Source organism: Chlorocebus sabaeus, chromosome 19, assembly GCF_047675955.1.
Source record: "Chlorocebus sabaeus isolate Y175 chromosome 19, mChlSab1.0.hap1, whole genome shotgun sequence".
In the NCBI taxonomy this organism is placed as follows: Eukaryota; Metazoa; Chordata; class Mammalia; order Primates; family Cercopithecidae; genus Chlorocebus; species Chlorocebus sabaeus.
The window spans coordinates 8,254,909-8,274,736 of NC_132922.1; positions in this window are offsets into that span (position 1 = coordinate 8,254,909).

Consider the following 19,828-nt stretch of genomic DNA (forward strand, 5'->3'; position numbering starts at 1 on the left):
AGACCAGGGCTGGGCAACATAGTGAGATTCCCCCACGCCACCACCACAACCACTAAAAAATAAAACAACACTTAGAGGCATCTCTAGTGCCTAGCAGACTGCGCTCCTGCTTTCCCCGTGCTTCCTTTAAAAAGAACAGCCAGCAAACTTACTGGCCCCTGACCATTCCCTTCTACCTGCTGTTAGTCGCCACGCACTCTTTCTGCCTGACTCTTCACTCCCACCTCCCGTGACCAGGGATGAGGACTTCCCTCCAGTCTCACTACACTTTCCTTGCCCGTGTTCTGTATTAAAAATCTCTGGACTTGTTTGTTGCTGCAGTAGTGGGTTGAATTTGCACTTTCCATCAGAACAACCAGGGGCTGCCCGAGGCCGGGCTCCCGGGGCCAGGCCGATAGGCAGCATAAACTGGACACGGGTCTCACCAGAGCCACAAGGGCTTTTCCCATGTGAGGGATCTCTGGTCATAGGTCAGACACTAGGCATGAGGTTGTCCACTAGTTACAAGAAGTATCCTGTGTAAGGTGCACTGCACGCACCCACATCTAGCCCCCTACCTTTCTGCTTAGAGCAGGTTGCTGGCTGCTCTGGTAATGGAACCCCAGTTTAGCTGGGGGCTCTCAAAACAGGACTTCCTGTTCCTTCAGTACCATTTGCTAGTTGGAAGCTCTGGGAGTAAATGGGATGTGGTCCCTCGGGCTCCAGTCCGGCAGCGCTCGTGAGTGGGGAGCCACCGTACAGCACGCTGAGGTGGGGAGAGATCTGTGGAGCGAGTTCTCCCTGGACCGGGACAAGGGAGCCGACCCCTGGAGACAGAGAAGACATCGGGCTGCAGAAGTTAAGGGAGCTTCCCGGTGGAGCCGCAATGCAGGGAAGGTTGTCAATGGCTAGAAACAGTGGGCAAGGGCGGGCGATGGACTGGGGCTTGGGGTGGCACGAGGTTACGACGGGCCTTGCATGTGGGGCCGAGGAGCTTGGCCCTTATTCTGAGTGGTGGGGCCCTGGGGAAGCTAGGAGCTGGGAGATGACAGGACTGCTTCTAGAAAGGTCCATGCATGGTACAGTCCATCCGTTCAGTAAACAGTTTGGCTTTCCATGGGCCTGGACCCTTTTACAAGTTATGCAAGGGGTCGAAGATCCTGGGGTGACAGAGGCATTGAGACATGAACCCCTGTGAGGTGGGTTGGTCTCTTTCGTCTTCTGCCCTGAGGACCCATCGGCACCCCCTCTTCACTGATGACACCAAATTTATGCCTGGGCACCAGGCTCCAACCTGACCCCGGGATGGGGACCTGACCTCCAGCATCTTCACCTCAATCTGTTGTGGCTCCACCAGCCCCTTCAACACAGATGCACCCAGTCCCTTCTCTGTCCGGCAGATTCGTGGCCTCAGTCTCCCCACTTCCACCCCCCACCCTCATCTTCACACTCACATCCTGTTATCACACCTCGACCTTTCCCCACCTGCCTCTCTTCACTTCCATTCCTGTGACCCTCCCCTCCTCCCACCTCCTGAGCTGGCTTTTCATCACCCCAAGAAGACAAGAGAAATCACTTCGCGCCATGCCACCAGCTCCCCGCTGGAGCTCAGCTGGAACTCCGATCTTACTTCCCTGTGTGGGAGTCTCCGGTGCTTCTCACCGCCTGCTGGAGGGAGGTGGATTCCTGCCCCGGCATGGAAAGCCTTCTCTGGGGCCCGCTCTCCTTTATACCACATTTAGCTCCAGGAATGCTGGGATGCCTATTGTATGCACCTGCCCCCAATTTTCACACTCCTGTATCCTTGCTTATGCCGTTCCTTCAGACCAGAACGCGGTTCCCCTTTGCCTTTAGCACTGAAATCATACCCTTCTTGTAAGGCATGGTTCAGAATCACCTGCTCCAGGAGGTGCTCTATGATCTTCCCAGGTGAAACGCATCTATCTCCCCATCTCCATTACTGCTGCTGCCACCTGCCTCTCACCCCTATCTGGTATGGCAGTCCGTTGGGTCTGGCTGCCTCTCTGGCTGGATGTCTGCCCTAAAAAGTGGAAAAAGGTTTTACTCAACTTTGTTTTTTCCAATAGCGTCTACTGGAGGACCTTGCACACAGTAGGGCCTCAATCAATGTCTGCAGGTTGAATTGGCTGAGAACTGCTAAGAACTTCCTCTCCCAGTCTCCCTAAAAGGGCTCACAAAAGCAGCAGCAAGCAGGGATGGGGGAGGGCGTGGATTCTGTCGGGAATTCTTAAGATCTTATCTTCTCACACCTTATTTATGGCAACATAGTAGCTGCATCCAGAAAGATAGGAGTATATGAAGTGTTCACATAACCACTTGTGAGACAGAAATGTTTCCCAGGAGTTCCTCCTTCATCAGCAAGACAAGGCCCCCAAGCTAAGTCAGTGAAATAAAAACAATCCCTGACACTAAATGCAATGTCGTATCCTGGACTGGACCCTGGAATAGACATGACCAAGAACATTAGAATTATTTATTTTTTAATTATTTATTTTTTTGGTGAGACGGACATCTACTCTTGTTGCCCAGGCTTGAGTGCAATGGCGCCATCTCGGCTCATCGCATCCTCTGCCTCCCAGGTTCAAGCAATTCTTCTGCCTCGGCCTCCTGAGTAGCTGGGATTACGGATATCTGCCACCACACCCAGCTAATTTTTATTTTTGGTAGAGACAGGGTTTCACCGTGAAGAACATAAGATTTAAAGACAAACAAACATGGGGGGGCTAGCAGATATGTGTACACTGAAATGTAAAGTCATTTATTTTTTTGAGACATAGTCTCGCTCTGTCACCCCGGTTGGAGAGCAGTGGGGAGATCTTGGCTCACTGCAACCTCCGCCTCCCAGGTTCCAGTGATTTTCCTGCCGCATCCTCCTGAGTAGCTGGGAGTACAGGCACCCTCCACCACACCCGGCTAATGTTTGTATTTTTAGTGGAGATGGGGTTTCGCCTTATTGGCCAGGCTGGTGTCAAACTCCTGACCTCAGGTGATCCCCCTGCCTCAGCCTCCCAAATTGCTGGGATTACAGATGTGAGCCACCTCCCCGGGCAAAATGTACAGTCATTAATGAGAGTGTTAATGAGCGTGTTTTGCTTTGCTTTACTTTTTTTTTTTTTGGTGCAGGGTCTTGCTCTGTCACCCAGGTTGGAGAGCAGTGGCGCAATCTCAGCTCACTGCAACCTCTGCCTCCTGGGCTCAAGCAATTCTCCCGCCTTAGCCTCCCAAGTAGCTGGGATTACAGGCATTTGCCACCATGCCCAGCTAATTTTTGTATTTTTAGTAGAGATGGGGCTTCACCATGTTGGTCAGGCTGGTCTTGAACTCCTGACCTCAAGTGATTCGCCTGCTTCGGCCTCCCATAGTACTGGGATTACAGGTGTGAACCACTGGGCCTGGCCAGTTTTTTTTTGTTTTTAGAGAAAAGGTCTTGCTGTGTCACCCAGCCTGAAGTGCCGTGGCACAGTCACAGTTCACTGCAGCCTCAAACTCCCAGGCTCAAGCAATCCTCCCACCTCGGTCTCCAGGGTAGTTGGAACTACAGGCATGCGCCACTACACCCAGCTTCAATACATGCATTTAATGCTCTAAATTTCTTTTCTTTTTCTTTTGAGACAGGGTCTCATTCTGTTGCCCGGGCTGACTGCAGTGGTGCAGTAACGGCTCCCTGGAGCCTTGACCTCCTGGGCTCAAATGATCCTCCTACCTCAGCCTTCCAAGTAGCTGAGACTACAGGCATGCACCACCATGCCTGGCTAATTTTTGATTTTTTTGTAGAGATTGAGTCTTGAACTCCTGGGCTTAACAATCCTCCCACCTTAGCCTCTCAGAGTGCTGGGATTACAGGAATGAGCCACCACACGGGCCTAACGCTCTAACTTTCTAAAAAAAATTTTCGCTGTGTTCCATATAATTTGACATGCTGTATTTTCATTATCATTGAGTGATTTTATTTTATTATTTTTGAGACAGAGTTGGCTCTGTTGCCCAGGCTGGAGTGCAGTGGTGTGACTGTGCCTCACTACAACCTCCACCTCTCAGGTTCAAGCAATTCTCCTGCCTCAGCCTCCTAAGTAGCTGGGATTACAGGTGTGCGCCACCAGGCCTGGCTAATTTTTGTATTTTTAGTAGAGATGAGGTTTCACCCCATTGGCCAGGCTTCTCTTGAACTCCTGACCTCAAGTGATCCGCCCACCTCCACTTCCCCAAGTGTTGGGATTACAGGTGTGAGCCACTGTGTCTGGCCTAATTTTTGTATTTTTGGTAGAGACAGGGTTTCACCATGTTGTCCAGGCTGGACTCAAACTCCTGAGCTCAAGTGATCTGCCCACTTCAGCCTCCCAAAGTGCTGGGATTACAGGCATGAGCTACTGTTGCTTCGCTCTTATTGCCCAGGCTGGAGTGCAATGGCATGATCTCGGCTCACTGCAACCTCCATCTCCTGGGTTCAAGCCGTTTTCCTGCCTCAACCTCTCGAGTAGCTGGGATTACAGGCACCCACTCCCACACTTGGTTAATTTTTTGTATTTTTAGTGGAGACGGGGTTTCATCATGTTGGCCAGGCTGGTTTCAAACTCCTGACCTCAAGGGATCCACCCTCCTCAGCCCCTCAAAGTACTGGGATTACAGGGGAGAACCACAGCGCCAGGCCCAGAATCCATTTTGAAGTGGAGCCAACAGGATTTGCTGCTGGGTGTTGTGAGGGTGGGAGGAGTCAGGGATGACCCACGGATGTTGGCCCGAGCAGCTGGAGGAAGTGACTTGCCATGAGCTATGGGCACAGCCGGAGCTGGCTTTGTTGACTGTTTTATCTAATGCTGACCAGCCACTGACCTACTCTTCCCACAGATACATTGGGAGTATCACACCGAGGGCCCACGGGCTTCGCTGGTCTGAGACCAAGTGCCCTTTCTCTTGAAGTGTTTACATAATGTCTGCTTCAATGCACTGTAGCTGGTGTTCACTCTAGAGTTTCACTCTCAGGAGGAAATTTATTCCACAGCTGTAGCTGCGCATGTCTACCCAAAGATACTCACTCGCTGTTACCAACTCCTAGGATTCCTTACGACTATATGTCTTTGAACTTCATCTGAGGCTTCTATACTCGTGGCTTTGACGTGGCCCTCCTCTGCTACCTTTGGTGATTCTCAGGGGCTAGTACAATTCTTTTTTTTCTTTCTTTTTCTTTTTTTTTGAGATGGAGTCTTGCTCTGTTGCCCAGGCTGGAGTGTAATGGCTGTGATCTTGGCTTACTGCAACCTCTGCCTCCTGGGTTCAAGCGATTCTCCTGCCTCAGCCTCCAGAGTAGCTGGGATGACAGGCATGCGCCACCACGTTCAGCTAATTTTGTATATTTAGTAGAGATGGGATTTCACCATGTTAGCCAGGCTGATCTCGAACTCCCGACCTTAGGTGATCCCCCTGCTTTGGTCTCCCAAAGTGCTGGGATTAGGGGCATGAGTCACCGCGCCCGGCCTTCTTCTTTTTTTTTTTTTTGAGACAGAGCTTCACTCTTGTCGCCCAGGCTGGAGTGAAGTGGCGCAATCTCAGCCCACTGCAACCTCCGCCTTCCAATTTTCAAGCGATTCTCCTGCCTCAGTCTACCAGGTAGCTAGGATTACAGGGGCCCACCCACCACACCTGGCTAATTTTTTGTATTTTTAGTCGAGACAGGGTTTCACTGTGTTAGCCAGGACGATCTTGATCTCCTGACCTCATGATCTGCCCGCCTCGGCCTCCAAAAGTGCTGGCATTACAAGTGTGAGCCACCACGCCCAGCCTTTGTATTTTTTAGTAGAGACAGGGTTTCACCATGTTGTCCAGGCTGGTCTTGAACTCCTGACCTCGTGATCTGTCTGCCTTGGCCTCCGATGTGCTAGGATTACAGGTGTGAGCCTCGGCGCCCGGCTTTTGTTGTTGTTGTTGTTGTTGTTGTTGTTGGGTTTTTTCTTTTCTTTTTTTTTTTTTTGAGAGACAAGATCACCCAGACTAGGGTACTGTGGAGCAGTCATAGCTCACTGCAGCCTTGAACTCCTGGGCTCAAGCCATCCTTTTGCCTCAGCCCCCTGAGTAGCTGGGACTACAGGCACACACTATTACACCAAATTTAGTAGCTATAGCACCCATTGTTAGCTCACAATTGGGTAGGACTGTAATGGTTTGAGCTGTGACTTGTTCCCCCCACTAAATTTGCATGTTGAAGTTCCAACTCCTACTACCTCAGAATGTCATCTTATTTGGGGATAAGTTCTTCTCAGAGGTAAACAAGTTAAAATTAAGACATCAGGCTGGGCCACATTCCAATATGACGGGTGTCCTTAGGAAAAAGGGAAATTTGCATATACACATCCAGAGAGAACGTCAAATAGAAATGATGTGGTTATTTATTTACTAAGTTGGAATTTCGCTCTTGTTGCCCGGAGTGGAGTGCAATGGCATGCTCTCGGCTCACTGCAACCTCCATCTCCCGGATTCAAGCCATTCTCCTGGCTCAGCTTCCCGAGTAGCTGGGATTACAGGTGCCCACCACCACACCTAGCAATTTTTTGTATTTTTAGTAGAGATGGGGGTTCATCATGTTGGCCAGGCTGGTTTCAAACTCCTGACCTCAAGGGATCCACCCTCCTCAGCCCCTCAAAGTACTGGGATTACAGGGGAGAACCACAGCGCCAGGCCCAGAATCCATTTTGAAGTGGAGCCAACAGGATTTGCTGCTGGGTGTTGTGAGGGTGGGAGGAGTCAGGGATGACCCACGGATGTTGGCCCGAGCAGCTGGAGGAAGTGACTTGCCATGAGCTATGGGCACAGCCGGAGCTGGCTTTGTTGACTGTTTTATCTAATGCTGACCAGCCACTGACCTACTCTTCCCACAGATACATTGGGAGTATCACACCGAGGGCCCACGGGCTTCGCTGGTCTGAGACCAAGTGCCCTTTCTCTTGAAGTGTTTACATAATGTCTGCTTCAATGCACTGTAGCTGGTGTTCACTCTAGAGTTTCACTCTCAGGAGGAAATTTATTCCACAGCTGTAGCTGCGCATGTCTACCCAAAGATACTCACTCGCTGTTACCAACTCCTAGGATTCCTTACGACTATATGTCTTTGAACTTCATCTGAGGCTTCTATACTCTGTAGCTTTGACGTGGCCCTCCTCTGCTACCTTTGGTGATTCTCAGGGGCTAGTACAATTCTTTTTTTTCTTTCTTTTTCTTTTTTTTTGAGATGGAGTCTTGCTCTGTTGCCCAGGCTGGAGTGTAATGGCTGTGATCTTGGCTTACTGCAACCTCTGCCTTCCAGGTTCAAGTGAAACTCATGCCTCAGCCTCCTGAGTAGCTGAGATTACAGGCGCCCGCCACCATGCCCAGCTAATTTTTTTTTGTATATTTAACAGAGATGGGGTTTTACCATGATGGCCAGGCTGGTCTCTAACTCCTGATCTCAGGTGATCTGCCTGCCTCAGCCTCCCTAAGTGCCGTGATTCCAAGCGTGAGCCACCGCACCCGGCCCCTCTCTGTGTTTTCACATCATCTTTCCTGTGTGTGTGTGTCTCTGTGTCCAAATTTCCCCTTTTTGTGAGGACACCAGTCATACTGGATTAAAGCCCACCCTAATAACTTCATTTTAACTTGATGACCTCTGTCAAACTTCCATTTCCAGGCTGGGCATGGTGGCTCATGCTTGTAATCCCAGCAGGTCAGGAGGTCCAGGCAGGCAGATCACCTGAAGTCAGGAGTTCAATACCAGCCTGGCCACCACGGCAAAACCCCATCTCCACTAAAAATACAAAAATTAGCTGGGTGTGGTGGCTGGAACCTGTAATCCCAGCTATTCAGGAGGCTGAGGCAGGAGAATCACTTCAACCTGGGAGGTGGAAGTTGCAGTGAGCCAAGATCGCACCATTGCACTCCAGCCTGGGTGACAAAAGTAAGGCCCCATTTAAAAAAAAAAAAAAAGTCAACTCAGACTGTGCTGTTCGTATTTATTCAGTAACTCATCAAAACATCTTCTAGGGGAATTACTAGCACAGGAATTTCTACTCTCCATCCGGCATTGCTACTTGTGTTCTTGGAAATGCTGCCTGTGACGGCTCTGTTAGTTTCCAAATTTGTGAAACGGACATGAGGGCCCTCTGCTCGTGGAAGGTGCTGGTGGATTAACAGTTACCACCATCACTGGGGCCCTGTTCAGCTCATCTTTGATGCTTCATGCGCGTGGCACACCCTCACCACCTTTTCCTTGTCTTCCCCGCCCTGCCCTCAGGCTTTCAAAGTGGTGGAAGCCATGGTCTGACTCCCACACTGGGTTTGGGCGGGCAGGGATTGCCACTGAGCGGCCACGATCCTGAGAGGTGACAACGTGCTAGCAGCCCTCACTCGCTCTCCGCACCTCCTCGGCCCGGGCATCCACTCTGGCGGCGCTTGAGGAGCCCTTCAGCCCACCACTGCACTGTGGGAGGCCCTTTCTGGGCTGGCCGAGTCCGAGGCCGGCTCCCTATACTTGCGGGGAGGTGTGGAGAGAGAGGCACCGGCGGGAACCGGGCCTGCAAGGGGCCCTCACGTGCCAGCCTGAGTTCCGGGTGGGTGTGGGCTCCGTGGGCCCCGCACTCAGAGAGGCCCGCCGGAGCCCTCAGCCCTGGGCAGTGAGGGGCTTAGAACCCGGGCCAGCAGCTGCAGAGGGTGCGCCAGGTCCCCCAGCACTGCTGGCCCGCCTGTGCCACGTGGCAGTTCTCACGGGAATTCGCCGCCTCCAGGCGGGGCAGGGTTCAGGACCTGCAGCACACCATGCTGGAGCCTCCCTGACCGGCGCTGCGCCCTGCTCTGCGCCCCGTACCATGGACAGCCCAAGGGGTGAGGCGTGTGGGGGCACAGCGCAGGATTCACAGGCAGCTCCACCCGTCGCCGGCAACGCATCCACTAGGGGAAGCCAGCTGGGCTCCTGAGTCGGGTGGGGACTTGGAGAACTTTTATGTCTAGCTGGAGGATTGTATATGCACCAATCAGCACTGTGTCTAGCTGGAGGTTTGTGGATGTACCAGTCCGCCCTCGGTATCTAACTAATCTGGTGAGGACTTGGAGAACTTTTATGTCTAGCTGGAGGATTGTAAATGCACCAATCAGCACTTTGTGTCTAGCTCAGGGATTGTAAATGCACCAATCAACTCCCTGTGTCTATCTAGCTCAGGGATTGTAAATGCACCAATCAGCACCCTGTCAAAACGGACCAATCAGCTCTCTGTAAAACAGACCAAGCTGCTCTCTGTAAAATGGACCAATCAGCTCTCTGTAAAATGGACTAATCAGCAGGACGTGGGTGAGGTCAGATAAGGGAATAAAAGCAGGCTGCCCCAGTCAGTGGGGGCAACCCACTCAGGTCCCCCTCCATGCTGTGGAAGGTTTGCTCTTTCGCTTTTTGCAATATATTTTGCTGCTACACAGTGCCGCCTTTATGAGCTATAACACTCACTGCAAAGGTCAGCAGCTTCACTCCTGAGGCCAGCCATACCAGGAACCCAATGGAAGAAATGAACAACTCCCGACGCAGCGTCTTTATGAGCTGTGACACTCATCGGAAAGGTCTACAAGTTCACTCCTGAAGCCAGCAAGATCACAAACCCACCAGAAGGAAGAAACTGCAAACACGTCTGAACATCACAAGGAACAAACTCCAGACACACCATCTTTTAAGAACTGCAACGCTCATCACGAGGGTCTGTAGCTTCATTCTTGAAGTCAGGGAGACCAAGAACCCACCAATTCCAGACCCGATCTCTCCCTTCAGGGTGAGGGTCTCATTCCCTAGCTGGTGGGAAGGTCAGCAGCTATCAGCTCCTCGGAGAATATCCCTTGGCTGGTGAGAGCCGCCCTTCCCAGGAGTTCCCTGTAACCCATGTCCAGTCAACTCAAGGACATCCCTGTTTCGAGCCTTCCTAAGGGGGCATGGGGAGCCTGCATTGCCCTCCTGCTGTTGGCTGTCCCTTGCATCCTGCAGGCATGGCCCTGATAAGACACCCTCAGAATGCACCCACCCTCCAGCCTGGGCAACAGAGAGAGACTGCATCTCCAAAAAAAAACTCCAACAGAACCCGGCAGCGGTCACATTCATTCGCCCAACACCTTTTTTTTTGGTTTGTTTTTTTGAGACGGAGTCTCTCTCTGTCACTGAGGCTGGAGTGCAGTGGTGTGAACTTGGCTCACTGAGAGCTCCTGCCTGGGTTCATGTCATTTTGCTATCTCAGCTTCGCGAGTAGCTGGGACTACAGGCATCTGCCACCACGCCCAGCTAATTTTTTGTACTTTGTAGTAGAGACGGGATTTCACCATGTTAGCCAGGATGGTCTTGATCTCCTGACCTTGTGATCCTCCTGACTGGGCCTCCCAAAGTGCTGGGATTACAGGCATGAGCCGTGCCCAGCCTCATTCACCTAACACATCTTAACAGGCTCCCAGTGAACAAAACAGACAAGCCCCTGCCGTCAGGGAGCCTACGTTACAGTGATGGGACACAGACCACTAGAAAAGACAAGGGAACTCCTGAGTGTGTCACTTGGTGCTGTTACAGAGAAAAGTGGGAGACAAAGTGGCTAACAGGATGCTGGGTGAGGAACTGTAGTTGTTAGATAGTGGGGGTCAGGGAAGGTCTCACCAACTGGATGACATTCATATTTGAGAAAAGACAAGAGGGGCTGGGCATGCTGGCTCATGCCTATAATCTCAGCGGTTGGGGAGGCCTAAACAGGACGGTTGCTTGAGGCCAAGAGTTTGAGACCAGTCTAAGCAACAGAGTGAGACCACATCTCTACAAAAAATTTAACAATGAGCCGGGCATGCTGATGTGTGCTTGTAGTCCTAGCATACTGTATTCAGGGGGCTGAGTCAGGAAGATTACATGTACCCAGAAGTTCGAGGCTGTGGTGAGCTATGATCACACCACTGCACCAGTTGTTTGACAGAGCAAGGTCCCATCCCCCCTACTGCACCCCCCCCACACACACACACACACAAAGGGCTGGGCATGGTGGCTCATGCCTGTAATCCCAGCACTTTGGGAGGCCGAGGCGGGTGGATCATCTGAGGTCAGGCATTTGAGACCAGGCTGCACAACATAGTGAAACCCCGTCTCTACTAAAAATATAAAATTTAGCTGGGTGTGGTGGTGCATGCCTATAATCCCAGCTACTCAGAGGCTGAGGTGGCAGTGAGCCGAGATTGTACCACTGCACTCCAGCCTGGGTGAGAGAGCAAGTCTGTGTCTCAAAAAAAGAAAAAGAAAGAAAAATCTTCGGGCAGGACGTTCCAGACCAAGAGAGTAGCAAGTGCTGAAACCCCAGGGGAAGGTGCCTGGTGTGCCCAAAACGCACGTGGCCGCCAGGGTTCTGGGGCAGAGCCAGCCATGGGAGGTCCGGGAGATGGGTCAGGGCCGCCATGCCAAATCAGGCACAGGCCACAAAGAGACTTGGAGGCCATCAGGCCATCACCTTCACCCTGTGGGAGGTGGAAGCCATTGGCTGGGTTTGAGCAGTAAAATGGTGTGAACATTGTTCTAACTGGATCCCCCTGGCTGTCAGGAGGAAAGTGGGTGAGGGGAATCAGAGCAGGGAGGCCTGGCTGGGGGTGTCGCTTGGACCAGTGTAGTGGAGGTGCCAAGGGTGGCCAGGCTGAGGATCTATCTATCTATCTATCTATCTATCTATCTATCTATCTATCTATCTGTATTTTTTTTTTTTTTAGAAAGAGTCTTCCTCTGTTGCCCAGGCTGGAGTGCAGAGGCGTAACCCTTGGCCCACTGCAACCTCCGCCTCCCCGGTTTGAGCCATTCTCCTGCCTCAGCCTCCCGAGTACCTGGGATTACGGGTGCATGCCACCAAGCCTGGCTAAATTTTTTGCATTTTTAGTAGAGACGGGCTTTCATCATGTTGGTCAGGCTGGTTTCAAACTCCTGATCTCAAGTAGTCGACCCTCCTCAGCCCCTCAAAGTACTGGGATTACAAGGGAGAACCACAGCGCCAGGCCCAGAATCCATTTTGAAGTGGAGCCAACAGGATTTGCTGCTGGGTGTTGTGAGGGTGGGAGGAGTCAGGGATGACCCACGGATGTTGGCCTGAGCAGCTGGAGGAAGTGACTTGCCATGAACTATGGGCACAGCCGGAGCTGGCTTTGTTGACTGTTTTATCTAATGCTGATCAGCCACTGACCTACTCTTCCTACAGATACATGGAGACTATCACACCGAGGGCCCACGGGCTTCGCTGGTCTAAGACCAAGTGCCCTTTCTCTTGAAGTGTTTGCATAATGTCTGCTTCAATGCACTGTATCTGGTGTTCACTGTAGAGTTTCACTCTCAGGAGAAAATTTATTCCACAGCTGTAGCTGCACATGTCTACCCAAAGATACTCACTTGCTGTGTTACCGACTGCTAGCATTCCTTAGGACTGTATGGCTTTGAACTTCATCTGAGGCTTCTATACTCGTGGCTTTGACGTGGCCCTCCTCTGCTACCTTTGGTGATTCTCAGGGGCTGGTACAAATCCTTTTTTTTTTTTTTTCTTTTTTTGAGATGGAGTCTTGCTCTGTCACCCAGGCTGGAGTGCAATGGTGCGTGATCTTGGCTCACTGCAACCTCTGCCTCCCAGGTTCAAGCGAGTCTCATGCCTCAGTCTCCTGAGTAGCTGGGATAATAAGCACCAGCCACCACGCCCGGCTAATTTTTGTATTTTTAGTAGAGATGGGGTTTCACCATATTGGCCAGGCTGATCTTGAACTCCTGGCCTCAAGTGATCCACCCAGCTTGGCCTCCCAGGGTGCTGGGATTACAGGTGTTAGCCAGGGCACCCAGCCAGACTAAGACATTTCCTCTCTCATCTGCTCAGGCTGGAGTGCAGTAGCACGATCTCCGCTCACTGCAACCATTGTCTCCCGGGTTCAAGCGATTCTACCGTATCAGCCTTCTGAGTAGTTGGAATTACAGGCACCCACCATCATGCCCGGCTAATTTTTGTATGTTAGTAGAGATGGGGTTTTGCCATGTTGGCCAGGCTCGTCTTGAACTCCTGATCTCAGGTGATCTGACTGCCTCAAAAACAGTGTCTTTTTTTTTTTTTTTTTTTTTTTAAGACCAAGTCTCACTCTGTTCCCAGTCTGGAATGCAGTGACAGGATCTCAGCTGACTGCAACCTCTGCCTCTTGGGTTCAAGCGATTCTCCTGCCTCAGCCTCCCAAGTAACTGGGACCACAGGTGCCAGGAAGGCTGAAGGCATCTGTTTGAACCTAAATAGATCATCCTGCTCCCCTACTGCTCTCCCCGTGGAGGGTTTGTGACTCTGCTTTCAACATAATTAATTCCTTTCCCACTTTACAGCTTTTGAACGGGCACAGTGGAGGCTGCTAGTATGTTCTCCTAAAAGACACCTATAAACTCAGACACAGACCAGTAACAACGGGGAGTGAACTTTAAGACTTGCTCAGTGGTTGGCATACCTCCTTTTCCTATTAAAGACAGCTCCTCGGCCAGGCACGGTGGCTTATGCCTGTAATCCCAGCACTTTGGGAGGCTGAGGCGGGCGGATCACGAGGTCAGGAGATCCAGACCATCCTGGCTAACACGGTGAAACCCCATCTCTACTAAAAATACAAAAAATTAGCCAGGTGTGGTGTCAGGCACCAGTAGTCCCAGCTCCTGGGGAGGCTGAGGCAGGAGAATGGCGTGAACCCGGGAGGCGGAGTTTGCAGTCAGCCAAGATCACACCACTGCACTCCAGCCTGGGCTATAAAGCGAGACTCTGCCTCAAAAAAAAAAAAAAAAAAAAAAAAAAAGGAGACGGCTCCTCATGTGCCTCCCTTAGGCAACCAGTGCAAGTGTGGACTTTACAATCCCTGTGGTCAGCCAAGGTTGGACCCGGGGTGCTGGTTTCACAACAAGCCTAGGTGTCAGTAGAGGCACGTACATAGATTAGCAGAATGGGCTTTTTCCTCTCTCCTTTGCTCCTAGAAAACTCTGCCTCAGCTCCAAATAGGATATTACAAATGATGTTAATAGGTAAATAAAAGATAGGAAAGCTGAGTGCGGTGGCTCATGCCTGTAATCCCAGCACTTTGGGAGGCTGAGGCAGGTGGATCACTTGAGGTCAGGAGTTTGAGACCAACCTGGTCAAAGTGGTGAAACCCCATCTCTACTAAAAATACAAAAATTAGCTGGGCATGGTGATGGGCGCCTGTAATTCCAGCTACTCGCGAGGCTGAGGCAGGAGCATCACTTGAACCTGGGAGGTGGAGGTGGCAGTGAGCCGAGATCACGCCACTGTACTCCTGCCTGGGCGACAGAGTGAGACTCTGTCTCAAAAAAAAAAAAAAAAAAAAAAAAAAAAAACAAGCAAGAAAGCAAACAAACAAACAAAAACATATAGGAAAGATGAACCACTGTCAATATGTGACAATTCTCTTTAATAGCGGAGCTGGCCAGGTGCAGTGGTTCACAGCCGTCCTCTAGCGCTTTGGGAGACTGAGGCGGAAGATTGCTTGAGCCCAGGATTTTGAGGCTGCAGTGAACCATGATTGCACCACTGTACTCCAGTCTGGGTGACAAAAGCAGACCCTATCTCTAAAAGAGAAAGAAAGAAAGAACAGGTAGATACCTATTCAGGATGACGCCTGTCGATGGCAGGGTTAGGAGTTCTCAGTTCCCATTCTCAGTAGCTTTCATCTTTCCATCTTTCTTTCTTTTTTTTTTTTTTTTTTTTTTTTTGAGACGGAGTCTCGCTCTGTCGCCCAGGCTGGAGTGCAGTGGTGCAATCTCGGCTCACTGCAAGCTCCGCCTCCCGGGTTCACGCCATTCTCCTGCCTCAGCCTCCTGAGTAGCTGGGACTACAGGCGCCCGCCACCTCGCCCGGCTAATTTTTTCTATTTTTTGTAGAGACGGGGTTTCACCATGGTCTCGATCTCCTGACCTTGTGATCCGCCCGCCTCGGCCTCCCAAAGTGCTGGGATTACAGGCGTGAGCCACCGCGCCCGGCTATCTTTCCATCTTTCTTCACACCACGCTGGCCCATCACTTTTTTTTTTTTTTTTTTTTTGAGTCAGAGTTTAGGTCTTGTTGCCCAGACTGGAGTGCAATGGCACAATCTCAGATCACCTCAACCTCTGCCTCCCGGGTTCAAGAGACTCTCCTGCCCGGCCGGGCGCGGTGGCTCAAGCCTGTAATCCCAGCACTTTGGGAGGCCGAGACGGGCGGATCACTAGGTCAGGAGATTGAGACCATCCTGGCTAACACGGTGAAACCCCGTCTCTACTAAAAAATACAAAAAACTAGCCGGGCGAGTTGGCGGGCGCCTGTAGTCCCAGCTACTAGGGAGGCTGAGGCAGGAGAATGGCGTGAACCCCGCGAGGGGGGGGGTGGCGGAGCTTGCAGTGAGCTGAGATCCGGCCACTGCACTCCAGCCTGGGCGACAGAGCGATACTCCGTCTCAAAAAAAAAAAAAAGACTCTCCTGCCTCAGCCTCCCAAGTAGCTGGGATTACAGGTGCCTGCCACCATGCCTGGCTAATTTTTGCATTTTTAGTAGAGAGGGGGTTTCACCATGTTGGTCAGGTTGGTCTCAAACTCCAGACCTCAGGTGACCCGCCCCCCTCGGCCTCCCAAAATGCTGGTATGAGGGCAGCTCGCATGCAGAACCATGGTCAAGCAAAGCGGGTCTGAGAAGTTGGGTCCAGGTTCACGGAGCTCAAAGAGAGCGGGTGAGGGTGGGTGGGGGAGGCTGGGCCGGGGAGGAGGCCTAGGGAACGACAAGTGCTCTGAGTTGGAAAGTGCCCCTAAGAAATTCATGGCTACCTGGTACCTGTGAATGTGACCTTATTTGGAAATAGGGTCTTTGCAGTTCTAATCAAATTCAGATGAGGTCACACCTGTAGGGGCCAGTCTTATAGGGTCTGTGGGTTTTTCTCCCCATGTGCAGAGATGAGAGATCGTAGAAATAAAGACACAAGACACAGAGATAAAAGAAAAGACAGTTGGGCCCAGGGAACCACAACCACCAAGACGTGGAGACCGATATGCCTGGCTGCACTGTTATTTATTGGATACAAAGCAAAAGGGGCAGGGTAAAGAGAGTGACTGATAAGGTCTCTTTACCTTATCATGTGTCCACCGGACAGGGGGCACTTCCCTGTTAGGTAGTGGAGGCGGAGAGAGAGAGGATAGCTTACCTCATTGTTTCTTCTATGCTCTTTTCAGAAAGATCAAAGACTTTAATACTTTCACTAATTTTGCTACTGCTATCTAGAGGGCAGAGCCAGATGTACAGAGTGGAATATGAAAGTAAAACAGGAGCATGACCGCTGAAGCACAGTATCACAGGGAGACGGTTAGGCCTCCGGATAACTGCAGGCAGGTCTGACTGATGTCACGCCCTCCACAAGAGGTGGAGGAGTAGTCTTCTCTAAACTCCTCCGGGAAAGGGAGAGACTCCCTTTCCCAGTATGCTAAGTAGCAGGTGCTTTTCCTTGGCACTGACTAGCTACCGCTAGACCACGGTCCGCTTGGCCACGGGCATCTTCCCAGACGCTGGCGTTACCACTAGACCAAGGAGCCCTCTGGTGGCCCTGTCTGGCCGTGACAGAGGGCTCACACTTGTCTTCTGGTCACTTCTCACCGTGCCCCTTCAGCTCCTATCTCTTTATGGCCTGGTTTTTCCTAGGTTATAATTGTAGAGCAAGGATTATACTAATATTGGAATAAAGAGTAATTGCCGCAAACTAATGATTAATGATATTCATATATAATCATGTCTATGATCTATAGTATAACTCGTGTTATTTTATATATTTTATTACACTGGAACAGCTCGTGCCCTCGGTCTCTTGCCTCTGCACCTGGGTGACTTGCCGCCCACACACACCCTCATCCAATGACTGGCATCCTTAGAAGAGGATCATTTGGACACAGAGACACTGTCCCAGAGGGACAATAGCCACATGAAGACAGAAGCAGAGGTCAGAGCGACGCTCCCACAAGCCCACCACTGGCAATGATTGCAGGTGTCTTCGTCTGCTGTGGCTGCTAAAGAAGATACGGTAGACTGGGAGGGTCAAACAGCAGACATTCGTTTCTCACAGTTCTGGAGACCGGGAAGTTTGAGATCAAGATGCTGGAAGATTCGGTTCAATCTGGTGAGGGCCTCTTCCTGGTTTTAAGGATGGCTGCCCTCTTACTTCAGACCTCAAGAGGCGAGGAAGGATCCCTTCCTCGATGTGACACCTTCATTTTAGGCGTCTGGCTTCTGGAACTGTGAGAGAATAAAGTCTGTTGTTTTAAGCCACCTAGTTCATGGTCATTTTACTTTAGCTGTGGTAGAAAGCACAGGAAGAAGTCTCCAGAGTGAGCTGGGGGACACACCTGCCCCTCGCACCCTTGGCTGTGGTCACCTAAGGGTTTCCTTTCCTCCTCGTGCCTCCTCCCTCTTCCACCAGGGACATGGGCACCATCCCCTGCAGCCTCTGCAGGCGGGGGAGACCCCGCATGGACTTCCTGCAGAGTCAGTTCTGCGGTAGACACCAGCTGGGGTCCTTTGCCTCCACTCAGTCCCAACACTGTCTGCCTGGAGATGTCCTCAGGTCCCACAGGTTGAAGACTTGGTCCCACAAGACCTTTGCCCCACTCCCAAAGCTGATCCCAAGCCCAGGTTTTGTGAGTTTGCTGCTGCTGCTGCTGCTGCTTCCTCCTTCCTTCTTCTTTCTTCTTCTTTCTTCTTCCCCTTCTTCTGCTTCTTTCTTCTTCCAGGGTCTCACTGTGTTGCCCAGCTGGAGTGCAGTGGTGTGATCTTGACTCACCGCAGCCTCCACCTCCCAGGTTCAAGCGAACCTTCTACCTCAGCGCCCCCGCCAATAGCTGGAATTACAGGCCTGCACCACCATGCCCCACCAGTTTTTGTATTTTTAGCAGAGATGGGGTTTCACCATGTTGGCCAGGCTGGTCTTGAACTCCTGACCTCAAGGGATCCACCCGCCTCAGCCTCCCAAAGTGCTGGGATGACAGGAGCGAGCCACTGCACCAGGGCTATTTTGTGTTTGCTTCTGACCAACCAGCCATAAATTGGGGTTCCCACAGCCCTCTCTTTGGGTTCAATTCACTTGCTAGAGAGGCTCAGAACTCAGGGGAGCACTTACTCAGGTTTACCGTGCAGGGGTGCAGGGAAAACTTCCCCTTTGTCCTCTGAAGGCTCACAGAAAATCAACTCACAAAAGGCAGATGAATAGGAGAAAACGATGTGCATTTATTTGATTATAGTTTTACCTGTCACAGGAGCCTTCGGAATGAAGACCCAAAGATACAGGGGAAATTGTCCATTTTCATGCTGAGGTTCAACACAGCATGGGCAGCTGTGGAGACAGGATTGGACAAAAGCGATCTGATCCAATGCTAGCAGATGGAGTGGGGAACCCAGCAGGGCCTGTATGACTAGATTCCTCCTGGCCTGTCTGAGCCGAGTTCCTTCCTTCTGGGTGTGGGGAGGACCCTCTCTGGAATGGGGGTCTTATTATTATTTTTTTGAGACGGAGTCTTGCTCTGTCACCCAGACTGGAGTGCAGTGACGTGATCTCAGCTCATTGCAACCTCTGCCTCCCGGGTTCAAGCGATTCTCCTGCCTCAGCCTCCTGAGTAGCTGGGATTACAGGTGCACACCACCACGCCTGGCTAATTTTTGTGTTTTTAGTAGAGATGGGGTTTCATCATGTTGGCCTGGCTGGTCTCGAACTCCTGGCCTCAGGTGATCCACCCACCTCAGCCTCCCAAAGTGCTGGGATTACAGGCGTGAGCCACGGCGCCTGGCCTGGAATGGGGGTCTTATGGACTACAGTCAAACAAGGTAGGCCAGGGAATTTCTTTATGGCCAGTTTTGGCACAGATAGGGCAGAGGGGGAAGTTAGTCATACATTAGGTTGTATGGCTCGTTTGGGGGAAAGGGGTTCTGGTTTCTATGACCCATCCTGAGGAAGAGGGATTCTAGTCTCTATGGCTGGCCTCAGGGCAGAATGAGGGGCCAGAGAAAGGAGGGCAGGAGAATTTCAGAGAGAAACTTTTCCGTACGGGTGACACAGACCCCCACCTCCAGGCCTGAAAGCACCAGGACCAGGAGGAAAAGCAAACCCCACTCAAGGAGGTGGCAGCAGAGCACAGATGAAAACAACGCTGCAAAATTCGTGTCTAGCCTTTGGAGCAGACCAGACCGGATACACAGTTTCAGCTGACGGGAGCCGGTCCCTGGCTGGTGCTACCCTCCTCCCCACCCTGGCCTGGAGTCCTGCAGCACGCCCCAGAAACAGTGCCAGCAGCTAGGCCTGATGAAGTGGTGCCCGGCCGTGCAGACACGGCTGGTTGGAGGAAGCCCTGAACAGGACCACGTTATGACTGTCATGGGGCCTTCATCCACTAAAAAAAAAAAAAGTAAAAATTGTATATTATGCCCGCATGGCTAAAAAGATTAATATAACCAGGCTGGGCTGCTTGTAAATTAGTGACATGTTTTCTTCTGGTTTTAATAGAAATTAAGACATTTTTGTGGGCCCACAGTGTGCCTCAGGCACAGTGCCTGCTGAGCCAAATGTGGATGTGGGCTCTGCCTCTGGGGTTGGTGTCAGGAAACTCCAGCTTCTTCCCTTGCAGGATCAGCAAGGGGTCGCTCTGGCTTTCCCCATGGCAAAGACCCTTCCCATGGGCACCTGCACACACCCCAGGCCTCCTCCTTGCCAAGGCAGGGATTCCCCTGCCACCTTCTGAGGAGGGCAGCCCAGCAAATGAGCCAGCTGCATGGGTGGGAGTTGGTGACTGTTCTTCATTTTCCGCA